Below are 20,520 nucleotides of genomic sequence, written 5' to 3'. Positions count from 1 at the left end.
CTGACTTGAGCCCAGGCTTGTAACTAACCTACCAGGGCAGCCTGAGCATTCCAGAGACCTCTCTTTGGAGAGCGGTGGATGCCCTTCCTGTCTGCTTTTCCCTTTTGTCTTTCTAACTTCTCTGCTGGCTTCATTGATTCACTCAACAAATGACTGCTGAGCACCTACTGAGCCCCAGGATAAGAAATGAGAAACTGCCCTTGTCTTAGAGGAGTTAGTCAGTCTCTTGACCCTGAATTTGACCCTATCAGATTTCAAACATTTTTTTAAAGTTACAGTAATTTAGACAATGTTCTGTTGGCAGAGAGGGAGGGATACAAACCATGGGACAAATCATCACTCAGAAACACTAAGTAAAATATATGAAAATACATGAAAATGTGGCTTATTAAAATGTTTATTTTTAGCTCATTTCACAGTCTGATTTGGGTTTGGTGGTGATTCTTGGGCTTTCCCCTCTCGGTGGGACTCAGGAATCCAAGCACCTCCATCCTGTGGGGCTGTCACCTTCAGCACATGGTCTCTATGATCTCTGTGGAAGAGACAGAGAATAGATGACTGAAGGGGTTCATGGCCAGACCTGGTAGTGGTGTACATCACTTCAGCCCATATTTATTGTCCAGGAACATGGTCCCAATGCACCTCCAGAGAGAATGGGAAATGTGGTCTTCCTCTATGCTTAGGAAAGGCAATGGAATCAGTCAGCAGCTAGCCTGTCTCTGTTGCTGTATTATAGTTTACTAGGATAAAGAAATCCTGTTTTGCATAGTGTCTGTTAATTTAATTTTTAAATGAAGAGATCAAGCAATGTAAGGAATAAAAAATGTGTATTAGAATTATTTTTTGTACAACTAAGTCTTTTTAATCTGTACAGTTTTATTTTTAAATTTTTTTTTCTTATTCCCATCCTCCCATCCCATTCCCCTTTATCAACCATCAGCTTGTTTTCTATCTATGGGTCTGTTTCTGTTATTTTTATTTTTTATTATTCATTCTTTTGTTTGTGTTTTTAGATTATACATATAAGTGAAGTCATATGGTATTTGTCTTTGTCTTTGACTAATTTCATTTAGCATAGTACCCTCTAGGTCCGTCCATGTTGTTGTAAATGGCAAGATTTCATTCTTTTTTATTGCTGAATAATAGTCCATTGAATATGTACACCACATCTTCTTTATCCATTTATCTATTGAAGGACATCTAGGTTGCATCTATATCTTGGCTGTCACTAATAATGCTGCATTTAGCTGCATTTATCTTTTTGAATCAGTGATTTTTTTCTTTGGATAAATACCCAGAAGTGGAATTGTATGGCAGCTCTATTTTTAATGTTTTGAGGAACTTCCATACCGTTTTCCATACTGACTGCACTAATTTATAATCCCATCAACAGTGTATGATGGATGGTTTGGTTTTCACTGCTGGCACTTGTTATTTGTTGATTTACTGATGATAGACATTCCGACAGGACTGAGGTGGTATCTCATTGTGGTTTTAATTTTCATTTCCCTGATGATTAGTGACATTGAGCATCTTTTCATGTCTGTTGGCCATCTGTCCTTTGGAGAAATGTGTAACCATTTTTTTTTTTTTTAAAGATTTTATTGGGGAAGGGGAACAGGACTTTATTGGGGAACAGTGTGCCCTTCCAGGACTTTCCTCCAAGTCAAGTTGTTGTCCTTTCAATCTTAGTTGTGGAGGGTTCTGTTCAGCTTCAAGTTGTTCTTTCAGTCTGAGTTGTGGAGGGCGCAGCTCAGCTCCAGGTCCAGTTGCTGTTGCTAGTTGCAGGGGGCACAGCCCACCATCCCTTGTGGGAGTCGAACCGGCAACCTTGTGGTTGAGAGGACACGCTTCAACCAACTGAGCCATCCGGGAGCTCAGCGGGAGCTCAGCTCAAGGTGCCATGCTCAATTTTAGTTGCAGGGGGCGCTGCCCACCATCCCCTGCGGGAGTCGAGGAATTGAACTGGCAACCCTATGGTTGAGAGCCCGCGCTCCAACCAACAACTGAGCCATCTGGGAGGCAGCTCAGCTCAAGGTGCCGTGTTCAATCTTAGTTGCAGGGGGCAGCGCCCACCATCCCTTGTGGGACTTGAGGGATTGAACTGGCAACCTTGTGGTTGAGAGCCCACCGTCCCATGTGGGAATCGAACCGGCAGCCCTCGGAGCTAGGAGCACAGAGCTCCAACCGCCTGAGCCACCGGGCCGGCCCTGTGTAACCATTTTTTAATTGGATTTTTTTTTTTTTTTTTTTGTGTTAAGTTGTATGAATTCCTTATATATTTTTGATATTAACCCCTTGTCGGATGTATCATTTACAAATATCTTCTCCAATTCAGTAGCTTGTCTTTAAATTTTTTTGTTTTTTTTTTAAGGAGGGCGCAGGTCACAGTGGCCCATGGGGGGATCGAACCAGCAACCTTGGTTTTATTAGCACTATGCTCTAACAAACTGAGCTAACTGGCCACCCCAATGTTGATGATTTCTTTTGCTTTGCAAAAACTCTTTGATTTGATATAGTCCCATTTATTTATTTTTCCTTTTGTTTCCCTTGCCTGAGGAGACATATCCAAAGAGATATTGCTAAGCGTGAAAAGGTCAAAAGGTTTACTGCTTATGAAAAGTCAAAAGGTTTACTGCTTATGTTTTCTTCTAGGGTTTTATGGTTTCAGGTCTTATGTTTAAGTCTTTAATCCATTTTAACATTATTTTTGTATGTGGTGTAAAAAAGTGTTTTAATTTCATTTCTTTGCATGCACCTGTCCAGTTTTCCCAATATTACTTATTGAAGAGACTGTCTTTATCTCATTGTATATCCTTTCCTTCTTTGTTGTACATTAATTGATCATATAAATAAGGATTTATTTCTGGATTCTCTATTATAATATATTTCATCGTTCTATATATCTATTCTTTATGCCAGTACCATACTGTTCTGATTATTGTAGCTCTATTGTATAATTTGAGATCAGGGAGTGTGATACCCACCACTTTGTTCTTTTTCAAAATTTCTTTGGTTGTTTGGGGTCTTTTGTGGTTCCACATAAATGTTAGCATTAGTTGTTCTAATTGTGAGACGAATGACATTAGTATTTTAATAGGGATTGATTTGAATTCATTTATTGTTTTAGGTAATACAGACATTTTAACAACGTTAAATCCTTCCAATCTGTTGGCAAAGTATATCCTTCCATTTATTTGTATCTTCTTCAGTTTCTTTCTTCAATGCCTTATTGTTTTCAAAGTACAGATCTTTTGCATCTTTGGTTAAATTTAGCCTAGGTATTTTATGCTTTTTGATGCAATTTTAAATGGGATTGTTTTTTAAATTCTTCCTTCTCATCATTCATTATTGGTGTACAGAAATGCATTTCTGAATATTGATTCTGTATCCTACAAATTTACTGAATTCATTTATTAGTTCAAATAGTTTTTTGATGTAGTCTTTAGGTTTTCTATGCATAGTATCATGTCATCTGCAAATAATGAGAGTTTTACTTCCTTTCCAATTTGGATGACTTTTGTTTTCTTTGTCTTGTCTGATTGCTGTGGCCAGGACTCCAATACTATGTAGAATAGAAGTGGTGATAGTGGGCATCCTTGTCTTGTTCCTGATCTCAGAGGAAAGGCTTTCAGCTTTTCACCATTGAGTATGATATTCACTGTGGGTTTGTCACATATGGCCTTTATTCTGTTGAGATATGTTCCTTTTATATTCACTTTTTTGAGAGTTTATATCATAAATAGATGCTGGATTTTGCCAAATGCTTTTTCTGCATCCATTGGGATGATCATATGGCTTTTATCCTTTATTTTGTTAACATGATGCATAACATTGATTGACTTACGGATGTTGAACCATCCTTGCATCCCTGGCATGAATCCCACTTGGTCGTGGTGTATATCATTTTAATGTATTGTTGAGTCCAGTTTGCTAATATGTTGTTGAGAATTTTTGTATATATGTTCACCAACGCTGTTGGACTGTATTTTTTTTTTTTTGGTAATGCTCTTATCTTGTTTTGGTATGAGGGTAATGCTGGCTTTGTAGAATGAATTTGGAAGCATTCCATCCTCTTCAATTTTTTGAAATAGTTTAAAGAAGCATAGGTATTATTTTTTTCCCAGAATGTTTGGTAGAATTTACTTGTGAAGCCATCTGCTCTGGGACTTTTATTTTGGGAGAATTTTTGATTACTGATTCAATTTCATTGTTAGTAATTGGTCTGTTTAGATTTTGTATTTCTTCCTGGGTCAGTCTTGGAAGGTTTATATACTTCTAGAAATTTATCCATTTCTTCTATATTGTTGAATTTGTTGGTGTGTAATTGTTCATAGTATTCTTTAATAATTCTTTATATTTCTGTAATTAAAATTTTTTTCTAAAATTGGCATGTTTAATACCTAATAAAATAATAAAATAGGATTATAAGTGCTTGAATATTGGTAGAAAACATAAAACCTTCTGCACCTGGTAAATTTTGTGAGAAACTTTTAATTACTGATTCAGTGTCTTTAATAATTAAATTTATATTTAGATTTTTCTACTTCTGACAGTTTACGAAGGTCATATTTTTCTAGGGAATTTTCCATTTTATTCTCTAAGTTTTGAAATGCATTGTTATAACATTGATTATAATCTTATCATTAAAAAGCGCTACTGTTTCTGTAGATAGATCTTGTTTTTCATCCCTAATATTGCTTATTTATGCTTTCTTCCTTTTTTTCTTAATAAATCATGTCAGATACTTGTGTATTTAAGTCAGTTTTTATTATTTCTGTTCTTTAATTTCTTCTTTATGGTTTCATTGCAATTACTCTGTTGTTCTTTCTCCAATTTATTAATTGGGATGTGTATCAATTTTCAGTCTTTTTATTTTTATTTTTATTTTTTATTTTTTTAAGGAGGGCACAGCTCACAGTGACTCATGCAGGGATTGAACCGGCAATCTTGGTGTTATTAGTACCACGCTCTAACCAACTGAGCTAACCGGCCACCTCCTTTCTTTTTTTTTTTTTTAACGTGAACATGTAAGGGTATAATTTTTCTTCTAAGTTTTGCTTTGGGTGTGTCCCATTTGTTTTTTTTATTTTTTTATTTTTTAAAGATTTTATTGGGGAAGGGGAACAGGACTTTATTGGGGAACAGTGTGTACTTCCAGGCCTTTTTTCCAAATCAAGTTGTTGTCCTTTCAGTCTTAGTTGTGGAGGGCGCAGCTCAGCTCCAGGTCCAGTTGCCATTTTCTAGTTGCAGGGGGCACAGCCCACCATCCCTTGCGGGAGTCGAACCGGCAACCTTGTGGTTGAGAGGACGCATTCCAACCAACAGCCATCCGGGAGCTCAGCGGCAGCTCAGCTCAAGGTGCCGTGTTCAATGTTAGTTGCAGGGGGCATTGCCCACCATCCCTTGCGGGAGTCGAGGAATCGAACTGGCAACCTTGTGGTTGAGAGCCCATTGGCCCATGTGGGAATTGAACTGGCAGCCTTCGGAGTTAGGAGCATGGAGCTGTAACTGCCTGAGCCACCGGGCTGGCCCTTTTTTTTTTTTTTTCTTTTCTTTTTTTATTAGTTTCAGGTGCACAAAACAAAGTAATACTTAGACGTTTATTATTTATATTCCTCACACTAGGTGAACCCCCTTCCCCCCATGCACTATCCCTCTGACATTGCACAGAGCCATTACATTTCCACTGTCTCTATTCCTAATGCTGTAGTCTGCTTCTTGTAAGTATATACATATATACATATATATATATATATATATATATATATATATATATATATATATACACACATAGATATATATGTATGTATATATATACATACATATATATCTATATATCTATATCTATATCTATATCATCTATATCTATATCTATATCTATATCTATATCTATATCTATATCTATATCTATATCTATATCTATATCTATATATATAAACTTGTAGTTGACATTCATTATTGTTCAGCTTCACTTTCAGGTGTACAGTGCAGTGATCAGGCATCCACATCATCCCTGAGGTGGTCTCTCTAATGAGACAAGTGTCCATTGGATACCCTACAAAATCTTTACAACATTATTGATTACATTCCCCAAACTAACTTTAGTATTCCTGTGGCCATCATGTGCTTACTGACTGTGCTTTCTGATCCCCTCACCTTCTCCCTTATCCCCACCCCGCACTCCCATCTAGCAACCCTCAGTTTTTCCTCTATGTCTCCGAAACTGTTTCTGATTAGTTCATTCACTTAATTCTTTTCTTTAGATTCCACATATAAGTGAGATCATATGGTATTTGTCTTTCTCTGTCTGACTTATTTCACTTAACATAATGTTCTCTAGGTCCATCCATGTTGTTGCAAATGGTAAGATTTCTTTCTTCTTTATGGCTGCGTAATACTCCATTGTATAAATGTACCACAGTTTCTTAATCCAGTCTTCTACCAATGGGCATTTTGGTTGTTTCCATGTCTTGGTTATTGTGTATAGTGCTGCAATAAACATAGGAGTGCATAAAGTTTTTTGAATTAGAGTTTTGGATTTCTCCAGATAGATACCTAGGAGTGGAATTGCTGAATCATAAGGTAGTTCCATTTTCAGATTTTTGAGAACCTCCATACTGTTTTCCATAGTGGCTGCACCAATCTGCAATCCCACCAACAGTGCACAAGCATTCCCTTTTCTCCACATCCTCGCCAGCACTTGTTGTTTGTTGATTTATTGATGATAGCCATTTTGACTGGGGTGAGGTGGTATCTCATTGTGGTTTTTATTTGTATTTCTCTGATGCTTAGTGAGGTTGAGCATTTTTTCATATGTCTGTTTGCCATCTGTATGTCCTTTTTAGAAAAATGTCTCTTCATGTCCTCTGCCCATTTTTTAATTGGGTTGTTTGTTTTTTTGGAGTTGAGTGAGTTTTTTGTAAATTTGTGATATTAACCCCTTATGGGATATGTCATTGGCAAATATCTTTTCCCATTCAGTAGGATCCCTTTTTGTTTTATTGATGGTTTCCTTTGCTGTGAAAAATCTTTTTAGTTTGATGTAATCCCACATGTTTATTTTTTCTCTTACTTCCCTTGCGTGAGGGGATATATCAGTAAAAATCTTACTCCAGGTAATGTCTGTAAAGTTTCTTCCTTTATTTTCTTCTAGGAATTTTATGGTTTCAGATCTTACATTTAAGTCTTTAAGCCATTTTGAATTTATTTTTGTATATGATGTAAGGAGGTGGTCCAGCTTCATTTTTTTGCATGTATCTGTCCAGGTTTCCCAGCACCACTTATTGAATAGACTGTCTTTACCCCACCGTAAATTCTTGCTTCCATTGTCGTAGATTAAATGGCCATATAGGCATGGATTTATTTCTGGGCTCTCTACTCTGTTCCATTGATCTATGTGTCTGTTTTTATGCCAGTACCATGCTGTTTTGATTACTGTAGCCTTGTAGTATAATTTGATGTCAGGTATCATTATACCTTCCACTTTGTTCTTATTTCTCATGATTGCTGAGGCTGTCTGGGGTCTTTTATGGTTCCATATAAATTTTAGGATTATATGTTCTATTTCTGTGAAAAACATCGTTGGTAGTTTGATAGGAATTGTGTTGAATATGTATATTGCCTTAGGCAGTAGGGACATTTTAACTATATTAATTCTTCCTATCCATGAACATGGGATGTGTTTCCATCTATTTGTATCTTCTTTCATTTCTTCAGTGTCTTATAATTTTTTGAGTACAGATCTTTTACTTCTTTGGTTAAATTTATTCCCAGGTATTTTATAGTCTTTGCAGCAATTGTAAATGGGATTGTTTTTTTAATTTCTCCTTCTGATGTTTTATTATTGGTATATACAAATGCAACTGATTTCTGAATATTAATTTTGTATCCTGCTACTTTACTAAATTCATCTATCAGCTCTGATAGTTTCTTGGTGGAGTCTTTAGGGTTCTCTCTATATAGTGTCATGTCATCTGCATATAATGACAGTTTTACTTCCTCCTTACCGATTTGGATGCCTTTTATTTCTTTTTCTTGTCTGATTGCTGTGGCTAGAACTTCCAGCACTATGTTGAATAGAAGTGGAGAAAGTGGGCAACCTTGCCTTGTTCCTGATCTTCAGGGGAATGGTTTTAGCTTTTCTCCATTGAGTATGATGTTAGCTGTGGGTTTATCATATATGGTCTTTATTATGTTGAGCTATGATCCCCCTATTCCCACTTTCCTAAGGGTTTTTATCATAAATGGCTGCTGGATTTTGTCAAATGCTTTTTCTGCATCTATTGATATGATCATGTGATTTTTATTTTTCATTTTGTTAATGTGGTGTATCACATTAATTGATTTGCAAATGTTGAACCAGCCTTGCATATCAGGGGTGAATCCCACTTGATCATGGTGTATGATCTTTTTAATGTACTGCTGAATTCTGTTTGCTAATATTTTGTTGAGGAGTTTTGCATCTATGTTCATTAGAGAGATCGGCCTGTAGTTTTCTTTTTCTGTGGTGTCTTTATCTGATTTTGGGATCAGGGTGATAGTGGCCTCGTAAAAAGTGTTTGGGAGCCTTCCCTCCTTCTGAAATTTTTGGAACAGCTCGAAAAGAATAGTTGATAATTCTTTTTTGAATGTTTTGTAAAATTCACTTGTAAAGCCATCTGGTCCAGAGCTTTTGTTTGTTGGGAGATTTTTGATTACTGATTCAATTTCCCTGGTGGAATCAGTCTATTCAGTTTTTCTGTTTCTTCTTGAGTTAGCCTTGGAAGGGTGTATGCTTCTAGAAAATTGTCTATTTCTTCCAGATTGTCAAATTTGTTGGTATATAGTTGCTCATAGTAATTTCTTAAATTTTTTTTGTGTTTCTGTGGTATCTGTTGTCACTTCTCTTTCATTTCTGATTTTATTAATTTGGGTCCTCTCTCTCTCTCTCTTTTAATGAGTCTGGCTAAAGGTTTGTCGATTTTGTTTATCTTCTCTATAAACCAACTCTTGGATTCATTGATCTTTTGTATTGTTTTTCTGGTTTCTATTTCGTTTATTTCCGCTCTGATCTTTATTATCTCCTTCCTTGTACGCCCTTTGGGCTTATTTTGCTGTTCTTTTTCCAGATCCCTTAAGTGTGAAGATAAACTGTTGCTTAGTGATTTTTCTTGTTTCTTTAGGTAGGCCTTCAATGCTATGAATTTCCCTCTTAGGACTGCTTTCGCAGCATCCCATAGATTTTGGGTCATCGTGTTCTCATTTTCGTTTGTCTCGAGATGTCTTTTGATTTCTTCCTTGATCTCATGGTTGACCCATTCATTACTTAGTAACATGTTATTCAGCCTCCATGAATTGGTGTGTCTTCCAGTTTTGTTTTTTTCCTGTAGTTCATTTCTAATTTCATAGCACTGTGGTCAGAGAAGACAATCGGTATGATTTCAATTTTCTTAAATTTATCAAGACTTGTTTTTTGGCCTTACATATGGTCTATCTTGGAAAATGTTCCATGTGCGCTTGAGAAGAATGTGTATTCTGCAGCATTGGGGTGGAATGCTCTGAAAATATCGATTAAATCCAAGTGGTCCAATGTATCACTTAAGGTTATTGTTTCCATATTGATTTTCTGTCTGGAAGACCTGTCCCTTGTCAGAGGTGTGTTGAAGTCCCCTACTATGATAGTGTTACTGTTGATCTCTGTCTTTATGCCAGTCAATATCTATTTTATGTATTTAGGTGCTCCTGTGTTGGGTGCATAGATGTTTACTAGGGTTATGTCCTCTTGTCGGATCGATCCCTTTATTATTATATAGTGCCCATCTTTGTCTTTTAGTATGTTCTTCATTTTAAAGTCTATTTTGTCAGATATAAGTTTTGCAACTCCAGCTTTTTTCTCATTTCCATTTGCATGAAATATCTTACTCTAACCCTTCACTTTCAGCCTGTGTGTCTTTTGATCTGAGGTGAGTCTGTTGTATACAGCATATGCAAGGGTCTTGCTTTCTTATCCACTCAGCCACCCTATGTTTCTTGATTGGAGCATTTAATCCATTTACACTTAAAGTGATTATTGATAGGTACATAGTTATTGCCATTTTTAAAATTTGTTGTAAAATTGTTTTCATCTTTCTTCTGTTTACAGAAATCCTTTTAATATTTCTTGCAATGCTGGCTTGGTGGTAATAAATTCCTTTAGCTTATTCTTTTCCGGGGAACTCTTTATCTCTCCTTCAATTTTAAATGATAGCCTTGCTGGATAAAACAATCTAGGTTGTAGGCCTTGTTTTCCATCACTTTGAGTATCTCCTGCCACTCCCTCCTGGCTTGCAATGTTTCTGTAGAAAAGTCATTTGATAGTCTTATAGGAGCTCCCTTGTATGTAACCCTCTGTCTTTCTCCGGCTGCTTTTAGGATTCTCTCTTTGTCTTTAACCTTTGCCATTTTAACTATAATGTGTCTTGGTCTAGACCTGTTTGGGTTCATTCTGGTTGGAACTCTCTGTACTTCCTGGGCTTGTATGGTGGTTTCCTTCACCAGGTTAGGGAAGTTTTCTGTCATTATTACTTCAGATATGTTCTCAATCCCTTGCTTCCTCTCTTCACCTTCTGGTATTCCTATGATGCGCATATTGTTGCGATTGATGTTATCCCAGAGGTCTCTTAAACCATCGTCATTGTTTTTTATTCGTTTTTCTTTCTGTTCTGTTTGGGTGATCTCTGCTAACTTGTCTTCTAAGTCGCTGATTCGATCCTCTGCTTCATCTAACCTGCTGTTAATTCCTTCAAGTGAGTTCTTTATTTCAGTAATTGTGTTCTTTAGTTCTAACTGGTTGTTCATTATAATTTCTCTATCCTTCTTTATGTCGTCTCTAACCTCCTTAAACATTCTTATCATCAGTGTTCTGAACTCTGTCTCTGATAGGTTGGTTACCTCTATTTCATTTGGTTCCAATTCTGGAGGTTTCTTCTGTTCTTTTATTTGGGACATGTTTCTTTGTTTCACCCCATTCTGGCTGACTCTCTGTGTTTGCTTCGAAGTATTAGGTAGATCCCCTAGAGTTCTTAGTTCTTGCTGGGTTATCTTATGTAGTATGTGTCCTTTATATTTGACTTGCACCACTTCGTTCTTCTCCTCTGCGTGTGCTCCAAAGGTGACTCTTGTGTTGTGTATATTGTCCTGTTAAAGAAGATCTTTAATTGCTTTTTGCTTGTGAGTAGGTGGGGTTAACTCCTAGGCTGACTAATTGTGAGACTTGGCTCTGCCCACTGCAGGGTGTTCTGCTGCGTGAGGGTTGACCGCTTAAATGTGGTTTGGCCTCTATGGGCTCTTGTGCCTGTAGAGAATTCCCTCTGGGTGTGTCACTTGTAGGTCAAACCCGGTAGTACTCTGGTTTGGTCTGGAGTTGGCCTCTGGGTGTGTTGAATCTTGTGCCTCTTAAGCTGGGTCCCGGTGTAGAGCAATTTCAGAACAAAGCAAATCACCAAGCACAACAACAACAACAACAAAGAAAAAATCAAATACATTCACATGTAAAAACAACCGACAACCCACACTCAACACAGGCAAAGATATCAAAGATATAAAGACAAAACAAAACGGAAAAAAAGCAGCACCAGTCTTGGCTTAAGCCCACCAAGTAATCTCCAGGTTGTCCTCTGCTGTACCAAAGAGTCCTCTGTGTATTGTGCAGGCAGAGCCGGTCACCTGGTGGCCAGAGTGATATTGGGACTGCAGTTTTAGATGCATGGGGCTGAGGGGTCTGGATGGTAGTTTCTACAAAGCCAGTGCAATTTCTGCCCTTTCCTGCACATATGCGCACTGAGAGTAGCACCACCAGCCCTGTGCCCAGTTCTCCTAAGTCTTAGGGCACTTCTTCCGTGTGTGTGTGTGTGTGTGTGTGTGTGTGTGTGTGTGTGTGGCGGGAGGGAGATTTCTGAGCTGCTGAAAGCCCAGAGCTGCGTCTGCTGCTTACTGCTGATCCCTGGGAGTGCCTCCGCAGTTGTAATTGCCTCGCCCTAGGCAGGCCAGAAAGGGTGGGGGCTGGGGATGGAGGTGTCTTCTCTCTCCCAGCCCAGCTGTGTCACACTCTTCCCGCAGGCCAGAAAAGGTGGTGGCTGGGGGTGGAGGAGTCTCTTCTCTCCTAGCCCAGCAAAAATCACACTCTTCCCAGCCTCTTGCCTGGGTCAGAGCTGCACGCTGGTCTTCCCAGAGCCTGAGCACTAAGGCTCCTCTGTAATTAGACACTACTCCTCAGTTCAGGGGCCAGTTTAAGTCTCTGGAAGGGCGGGGGTAAGATTGGAAGAGTGGGGAGAGGGGCCCAGGTATGGAGTTTGTGTCCTTTGTCCGACCTAGGGCCCAACTGGCTGCCCCCTCAGCGGGAGAGATCAGCTGTGGGACGCAGGGAAAGAGCCCACCTCCTGGCTTTTGTGTTCTCTGTTCCGTCCTGAGATCCCTGTGTCTCTGCAGCTGCGGATGTCGACCGTGTTTCCACCACCGCAGATGCGGGCCACATCTCCACTCCACTCCCTTCCCTCGTCCCCTGATCGCCCAATTTGCCCACCTTCAAGTAATCCTTGCAGGAGTCTCTTAGCTATTCTGCGTGATGAGCAGAGAGTTCTTTGATGGGTTATAGATGTCCTGTTTGTGATAAGACCCGGAGGAGAACTCAAAAAGAGCGCCCTGCTGCCGCCATTCCTATGACATCATCCCCATTTGTTTTGACAAGTAGTATTTTCATGATCATTTAGTTCTAAATATTTTCTAACTTTTGCATTAGTTATTTGGAAGTATGTTTTAAAATGTCCAAATGTATGAGGAATGGTCTGTTATCTTTCAGTTACTGTGTTTTAATCCAATTGCTTTGAGATCAAGGAATATGGTCTGTACATGGTCAGGTTTTGTAAATGTTGCACATTTATTTGTAAACTCTGTAATATCTAATTTTTGGGGTATAGAGTTCTATATTCAGCCATTAGATCAAGCTTATTAAGGATGTGGTTAAACTTGTATGTACATTTTATCTGTATATACAATATTTTATCTCTTTGATCTATCAATTACTAAGAGATGTGTTTACATCCCCCACTATAATTAGGTATTTGCCAGTGTCTCATAATATTGTCCATTTAAAAAAAATTTTTTTTTCATTGAGGCATAGTGGGGGACATTGTGTTTCTCCAGGGCCCATCAGCTCCAAGTAGTTGTCCTTCAGTCTAGTTGTAGGAGCTCAGCTCCAAGTCCAGTCGCCGTTTTCAATAATTAGTTGCAGGGGGTGCAGCCCACCATCCCATGTGGGAATTGAACTGGGAACCTTGTTGTTGAGAGCTCATACTCTAACCAACTGAGCCATCCAGCCGCCCCTCCGGAAGTTCAGTGGCAGCTTGTTGTCTTCAATCTAGTTGCGGAGGGCGCAGCTCACTGGCCCATGTGGGAATCAAACCGGCACCCCTGTTGTGCAGAGCTTGCGCTCTAACCAACTGAGTCATCTGGCCGCCCCTATAAATATTTTGAGGCTACACTATGTTATTGTGTACATACAAGTTCAGACTATATCTTTTTGGAACTTGGTCTTTTTTATAGCAGCAAATATTTATATAGCATGATATGCTAAGCATTTTCTAATTGCTCTTTTTAAAAAAATTTTATTGGGAAATATTGGGGAACAGTGTGTTTCTCCAGGGCCTATCAGCTCCAAGTCATTGTCCTTCAGTCTAGTGGAGGGCGCAGCTCACTGGCCCATGTGGAATTGAACCAGCAGCCTTGTTGTTGAGAGCTAGTGGTCTAAACAACTGAGCCATCCTGCCGCCCCTCTGGCAGCTCAGCGGCAGCTCATTGTCTTCAATCTAGTTGTGGAGGGTGCAGCTCACTGGCCCATGTGGGAATCGAACTGGCAACCCTGTTGTTCAGAGCTCGCGCTCTAACCAACAGCCATCCTGCCTCTAACTGCTCTTGATATAGTAATTCATTTACCCCCTGTAACTACTGTATTTCCCCGAAAATAAGACCAGGTCTTATATTAATTTTTGCTCCAAAAGATGCATTAGGGCTTATTTTCAGGGGATGTCTTATTTTTTTCATGTAGAAAAATCTACATTTATTCAAATACAGTCAATGTCATCTTTTTCTGGAACATCATCATAACTCTCCAAACCCCGAATTCCGGCTTGAATTTCTTGCGACTCCATTTCCTGTAGCACCATTGGCCCCAATCTCTCATGTCCAGCAATAGAGCTCTCCTTAAATGAGCACTTCTTGTCCATGTAGCCTGCTCATAGTGTACTGGCAACACAGCTGTCAGTGATTTTATCCCATGATTTCTTCACCCATCACGACCTCTTGCAGGCTAGGCTTCATAAAGTTTCCTCGCTGGTATCTCTCCGTTCTATTTTCAATGTAGTTATTGATTTCCATGCGCAAATGGTCTTTGAATGGCTAGTTTATTGTAATACCAAGAGTCTGGAGATAGGCAGTCATTCCTGCGGGAATCATTATTTGATCTATTCTTCTCTATGCAAGGAAGTTCTTCATGTCTTTAGCGCAGTGAGTTCTGGCTAAATCCCAGACTAACAGACCTCTTTAGCAGACCTCGCAAAACAAGTGGCAGCACTAAATCGACCCACTTCCTTATAACTGCTTATGTGCACCAGGCTTTTTTGGTTTCAAGAACATAAATGTCTGAAACACATTCAACCTTGTCTTTCTTGCCCTTAGTGATGATTAGAGGTGGGGCTTTCTTTCCATCCAGACGAATTGCCAAACTACAGGTAATACGTGCACTTTCATAATCAGTGGAGGGAATGTAGATTGACGAGGCTCGCCTCTGATCAATTGTCGTTTGAGATCCTTGGCCCATAAACACTGCTGTTTTATCCACAGCAATCATGTTGGAGAGCTGGTATTTAGAAAAGTCAATGCCATCAACAAAGGACTTGAACTCAAGTGCACGTTTAATAACTTCAGTATCTTCCACCTTGAACAGTGTTGTTGATCTTAGAAATAGTTCATATCGCTGAAAGAAGCCATCCAGCCAGTGTTGTGATGCTTTGAATTCTTCGGATATTTCTAACTGTGGTGCCATTGCAAAGGCAAATGCTTGAATATCAGCCCTGCGCACAACCAAAGCCTTTGCTCTCCTGTCAGCAATCCATGCACCATGATGTCTTCCAGCTCAGGAAATAATGGTTGCCGACCTGATCCATACTTGCGCTTCTTAGCATTTCCCTCGTCCACCTGTGGACTGAGGTTATCGTACTCTGCTCGCCAATTTCGGACCATTCAGAGATCCAACTTCTTCTCTTTGCAGAAAGCCGTAAGGTTCTTGCCCCGGGGGTCCTCCACGATTCCTTTCTTGTACTCGATGGAATAGCTCTTTCTTTTGCACTCATCCTGTCTGGGGGTCAAAATATTATTCCCTTTAGTGTTAATTGAAGACTTACGAGACAGGAGTGGCAGCAAAAATGATGACAGTTAAGAATGATGCTCCACAAAAAAGTGACGAAAAACTGCAAGCACCAAAATTCAGAAAGCGTTTCTTTATTTCACACGAGTGCATTAAGTACGTCTGTTATAACACACAACGTATTGAATTATGAAGATTCATATTAGACACAACCACATCCGTTCGTTATCAAATGCGCACATTATTTGTGCATTGTGTCTGTACTCTGATTTAGTCGTTTGGCAATAAGTCTCAAGTTCATCTGTTTACATAGGCGTTTATCTCTCGTCCAAAGGTACCCGCTTGGGTATTTACAAATACTTAATTATAATTTATATTATTTTTTAAGTATTAATGTCAATAATATTATTTATATTTAATTATATATTAATATTTTTATTTATAATTCAATACGTCGTGTGTTGCAATGGACGTACTAAATGTGTCCGTCTGGCTGATAGTCTTAACTGGGGCTTATTTTTGAGGTAGGGCTTATATTACAAGCATCCTGAAAAATCATGCTAGGGCTTATTTTCTGGTTAGGTCTTATTTTCAGGGAAATACGGTCCTCTGTGAAGTAGGTACTACTATTGTCCCCATTTTACAGATGAGAAAATTGAGGACAGAGAGATTAAGTAACTTGCCCCAAGTTACTAAGCTTCTAAGTGGTAGAGTCAGGATTTAAAGCAATTTAGTTTGGCTCTATAGTGTGTGTCGTAAAGTACTATGCTATGCTTCTCTTTTATCATTATATGGCGAAATAATTTATTTCTAATAGTTTTCTTGGGCATAAAGTTTATTTTTTCTAATATAAATATAGCCATACCAGTTTTCTTTTACTTAATACTTGCCTGGCTTATTTATATAAATGCATTAAAAATGCATGTAGACATATTTTTTTCTTAATCCTTTTTACTTTCAATGTTTCGTTGTCTTTATGTTTTAGGGATATTTCTTGTAAAAGCATATAGCTGGAAAATTTTTAAAAATTTAATCTGATAGTCTTTGTTATTTAATAAGACATTTATTGTGATTACTGATATATTTAGCTTTCTTTCTCCCCATCCATTGCATTCTGGCTTCTATTATTTCTGATGAGAAGTCCTCTGTCAATCTAACTGTTGTTCTTTGTAAGTGATTTATTTTTACTGACTGATTTCACTTAAGATCTTTTCCTTGTTTAGATATTCTGTAGTTTCACTTCAAAGCATCCAGGAACATGTTTATTTTTATTCATTGCAATAAGATTCATTGCAATTCGTAAATCTATGGATTGGAGAAGTCCTTTCACCAGTTTTAGAAAATTCTCAGCCAAAATTTCTTTGTCTTTCCCTCATTCTTTCTCGTTTCTCCTTCTGGAACTCCGATGAGGCATCTTTGGATCCTCCCAGCCCATCCCCCATGTTGTGTAATCTCTGTTATATCCAGGCAGACCTCATTTTATTGCACTTTGCTTTATTATGCTTCACAGATATTGTGGGTTTTTTTTTTGCCAGCAATAAGATTATAACTCGCTGAAGGCTCAGATGATAGTGTTTTTTAGCAATGAAGTATATTTTAATTAAGGTATGTACATTTTTTAGACATAATACTAATGCTCACTCAATAGATTGCAGTATAGTATAAAGACAATTTTTATGTACACTGGTAAACCAAAAAAATTTTTGTATGACTCACTTTATTGCAATATTCACTTTATTGCTGTGGTCTGGAACTAAACCTGCAATATCTCTGAGGTATTCCTATACTCCAATCTTTACCTCTCTCTGTACTGCATTCTAGAGAATTTCGTCAGCTGTATTATTAAATTTACTCTCTTCAGTTGTATCTAATTTGTGGCTTAATCCATCTATTAAATTCTATTCAGGGGCTATATTTAAAATCTGAAGTTTTATTTTTTTTAAATATTCCTTTTTTGTATTAAGTGATTTTTTTTTTTTCTAATGTAACACTTAATTCCTTTAATGGTTTTTAAACTATTTTTCAGTTTTCTTAGTGGTCGCTCTAGGGCTTATAATATTGCATCTTAACTTATGAGAATCTACTTTAGATTTATACCAATTTAATTCCAGTGAGATACAGAAACTATATTTCAATATATTTCTATTCTCGTCTTCCCTTTTCAGTGCTATCATTTTTTTACAGATTATATATGTTACAAACCTAACAATACTTTGTTATAATTATTATTTTATATAATTTTGTGTCTTAAGTTGAGAATAGGAGAGAAAGTATGTATTTATAAAGTTTGTCATATTAAATTTCTTATTTACCATTTTTTGTAACCTTCTCTTCATTTTGGAGGATTTAAGTTACCAACTGATGTCAAATCCCTTGCACCCACCTACCTCCTTTGTGCTATTGTCAAATATATTACATTTCTATATGTTAAAGGCCCAGCACAATTATAATTATATGGTTTTATGCAATTGCTTTTTTTGAAGACAATTTTTGTAGCAGTTTTAGGCTGACAGGAAAATTGAGAGGAAGGTACAGCAATATGCCATATACCCCCTGTCACCACACATTATTAATATCTTTCAACACAGTGGTACATTTGTTATAATTTAGATGTGTCTTTTGCAAATATTTTCTCCTAGTCTTTGGCTTGTCTTTTAATTCTCTTGACAGTGTCTTTTGCAGAACAGACATTTTTAATTTTAATGAAGTATAGCTTATCAGTTCTTTTTTTCATAGATCATCCCTCTGGTGTTTAAAAAGTCATTATCATCCGAAGTTCATAGTTTACATTAGGATTCACTCTTGGTGTTGTACATTCTGTGGGTTTGGACAAACTTATAATGATATGTATACGTTGTAGTATTATACACAGTATTTTCAGTTCCCTAAAAAGCCTCTATATTCCACCTATTCGTCCCTCCCTCCTAACCTATGGCAGCCACTGATCTTTTGACTGTCTCGATAGTTTTGCCTTATCTAGAGTGTCATATAATTGGACTCATGTAGTATGTAGCCTGATGGGCTTATTTTACTCAGTAATATGAGGTCAGAAAATTAAGTTCGTGAACTTGTTGCAGCGATGTTGCTGACCTTTTTTGACATCAGAGGGATTATTCATTATGACTTTGTACCAACTGGACAGTTAACCAAATTTACTATTTGGAAGTACTGAAAAGGCTGCATGAAAAAGTTAGATGAAAACTATCTGTACTTTTTGCCAACAATTCATGGCTCTTGCATCACGACAATGCACCAGCTCACACAGCGCTGTCTGTGAGGGAGTTTTTAGCCAGTAAACAAATAACTGCACTGGAACACCCTCCCTACTCACCTGACCTGGCCCCCAAGGACTTCTTTCTTTCCCCAAAGAGAAAGGAAATATTGAAAGGAAGATATTTTGATGACATTCAGGACATCAAGGGTAATACAACAACAGCTCTGAAGGCCATTCCAGAAAAAAAGTTCCAAAACTGCTTTGAAGGGTGGACTAGGTCCTGGCATCAGTGCATAGCTTCCCAAGGGGAGTAATTTGAAGGTGACCATAGTGATATTCAGCAATGAGGTGTGTAGCATTTTTTCTGGGATGAGTTTGCGAATTTAATTGTCTGACCTTGCATGCATTTAAATTTCCTCCATGTCTTTTCATGGCTTGATAGCTCATATTTTCTTAGCACTGAATAATATTCCTTTGTCTGTATGTACCACAGTTTGTTTATTCATTCACCTACTGAAGGACACCTTGGTGCTTCTAAGTTTTGGCAGTTATGAATAAAGCATAAAGCTCTATAAACATCTGTATGTCAGTTTCAGTGTGGACATAGGTTTTCAACTTCTTTGAGTAAATACCAAAGAGTGCAATTTCTGGATCACATGGTAAAAGTATGTTTAGTTTTGTAAAAGTGCCAGACTGTGTTCCAAAGTGGCTGTATCATTTTGCATTCTCACCAGGAATGATTGAGAGTTTCTGTTGCTCCACATCCTCACAAGCATTTGGTGTTGTCAGTTTCTGGATGTTGGCCATTCTAACATGTAGTTTTGTTGTTTTAACTTGTATTTCCCTGATGACATATGATGTGGAGCATCTTTTCATATGCTTATTTGTATGTCTTCTTTGGTGAGATATCTGTTAAGGTCTTTGGCCCACATTTTTTTCTTTTTCTTTTTCTTTTTTAAAGATTTTATTGGGGAAGGGGAACAGGACTCCATTGGGGAACAGTGTGCACCCCCAGGACCCTTCCCAAGTCAAGCTGTCCTTCCCTCAATCCCAGTTGTGGAGGGCGCAGCCCAGCTCCAGGTCCAGCCACAGGGGGCGCAGCCCACCATCCCCTGCAAGTCGAACCAGCAACCTTTGTGGTTGAGAGCCCACTGGCCCATGTGGGAATCGAACCGGCAGCTCTCAGTGTCAGGAGCACGGAGCTCCAACCACCCGAGCCACTGGGCCGGTCCTGGCCCCCTTTTTAATTGGGTTGGTTGTTTTGTTACTGTTGAGTTTTAAGAGTCCCGTATGTATTTTGGATAACAGTCCTTTATCAGATGTGTCTTTTGCAAATATTTTCTCGCTTGGAGTTTGTTGAGCTTCTTGAATGTGTTTTTCATTAAGTTTGGGAAGTTTTCAGACGTTATTTTTTTGAATATATATTTTTTGCTCCTTTCCTCTCTTTCAAGTACTCCCATTATGTGTATGTTGATGTGATTATGGTATGCCATATTTCCCTGAGAATCTATTAATTTTTTCTGTATTCATTTTTTCTCTGTTCTTCAGAGTGTTTAGTCTCTTTCAATATATCATTAAGTTTGCTTATTCTTTTTTCTTCCAGGTCACTTGTACTGTTGAGTTCTCTGATGAAATTTTTACTTTAGTTACTGTACTTTTCAACTCCAGAATTTCCATTTGGTTTCTTTTAAAAATTATTATAATTTCTATCTCTTTATTGGTACTCTCTATTTGATGAGACATTGTCATCATACTTCCCTTTAATTTTTTAAGTATGGGTTTCTTTAATTCTTTAAACATATTTAAAATAGCTTCTTTGAAGTCTTTGTCTGCTAAATCCAACATCTGGGCCCCTCAAAGGCAGTTTCTGTTGTCTGGCTTTCTTTCCCTGTATATGGGTCACACTTCCATATTTCTTTATATGTTT

This window comes from Rhinolophus sinicus, chromosome 1, assembly GCF_057876585.1.
Source record: "Rhinolophus sinicus isolate RSI-liver-muscle chromosome 1, RSI-T2T, whole genome shotgun sequence".
Lineage (NCBI taxonomy): Eukaryota > Metazoa > Chordata > Mammalia > Chiroptera > Rhinolophidae > Rhinolophus > Rhinolophus sinicus.
Note: the sequence above shows the minus strand (reverse complement) of the source record.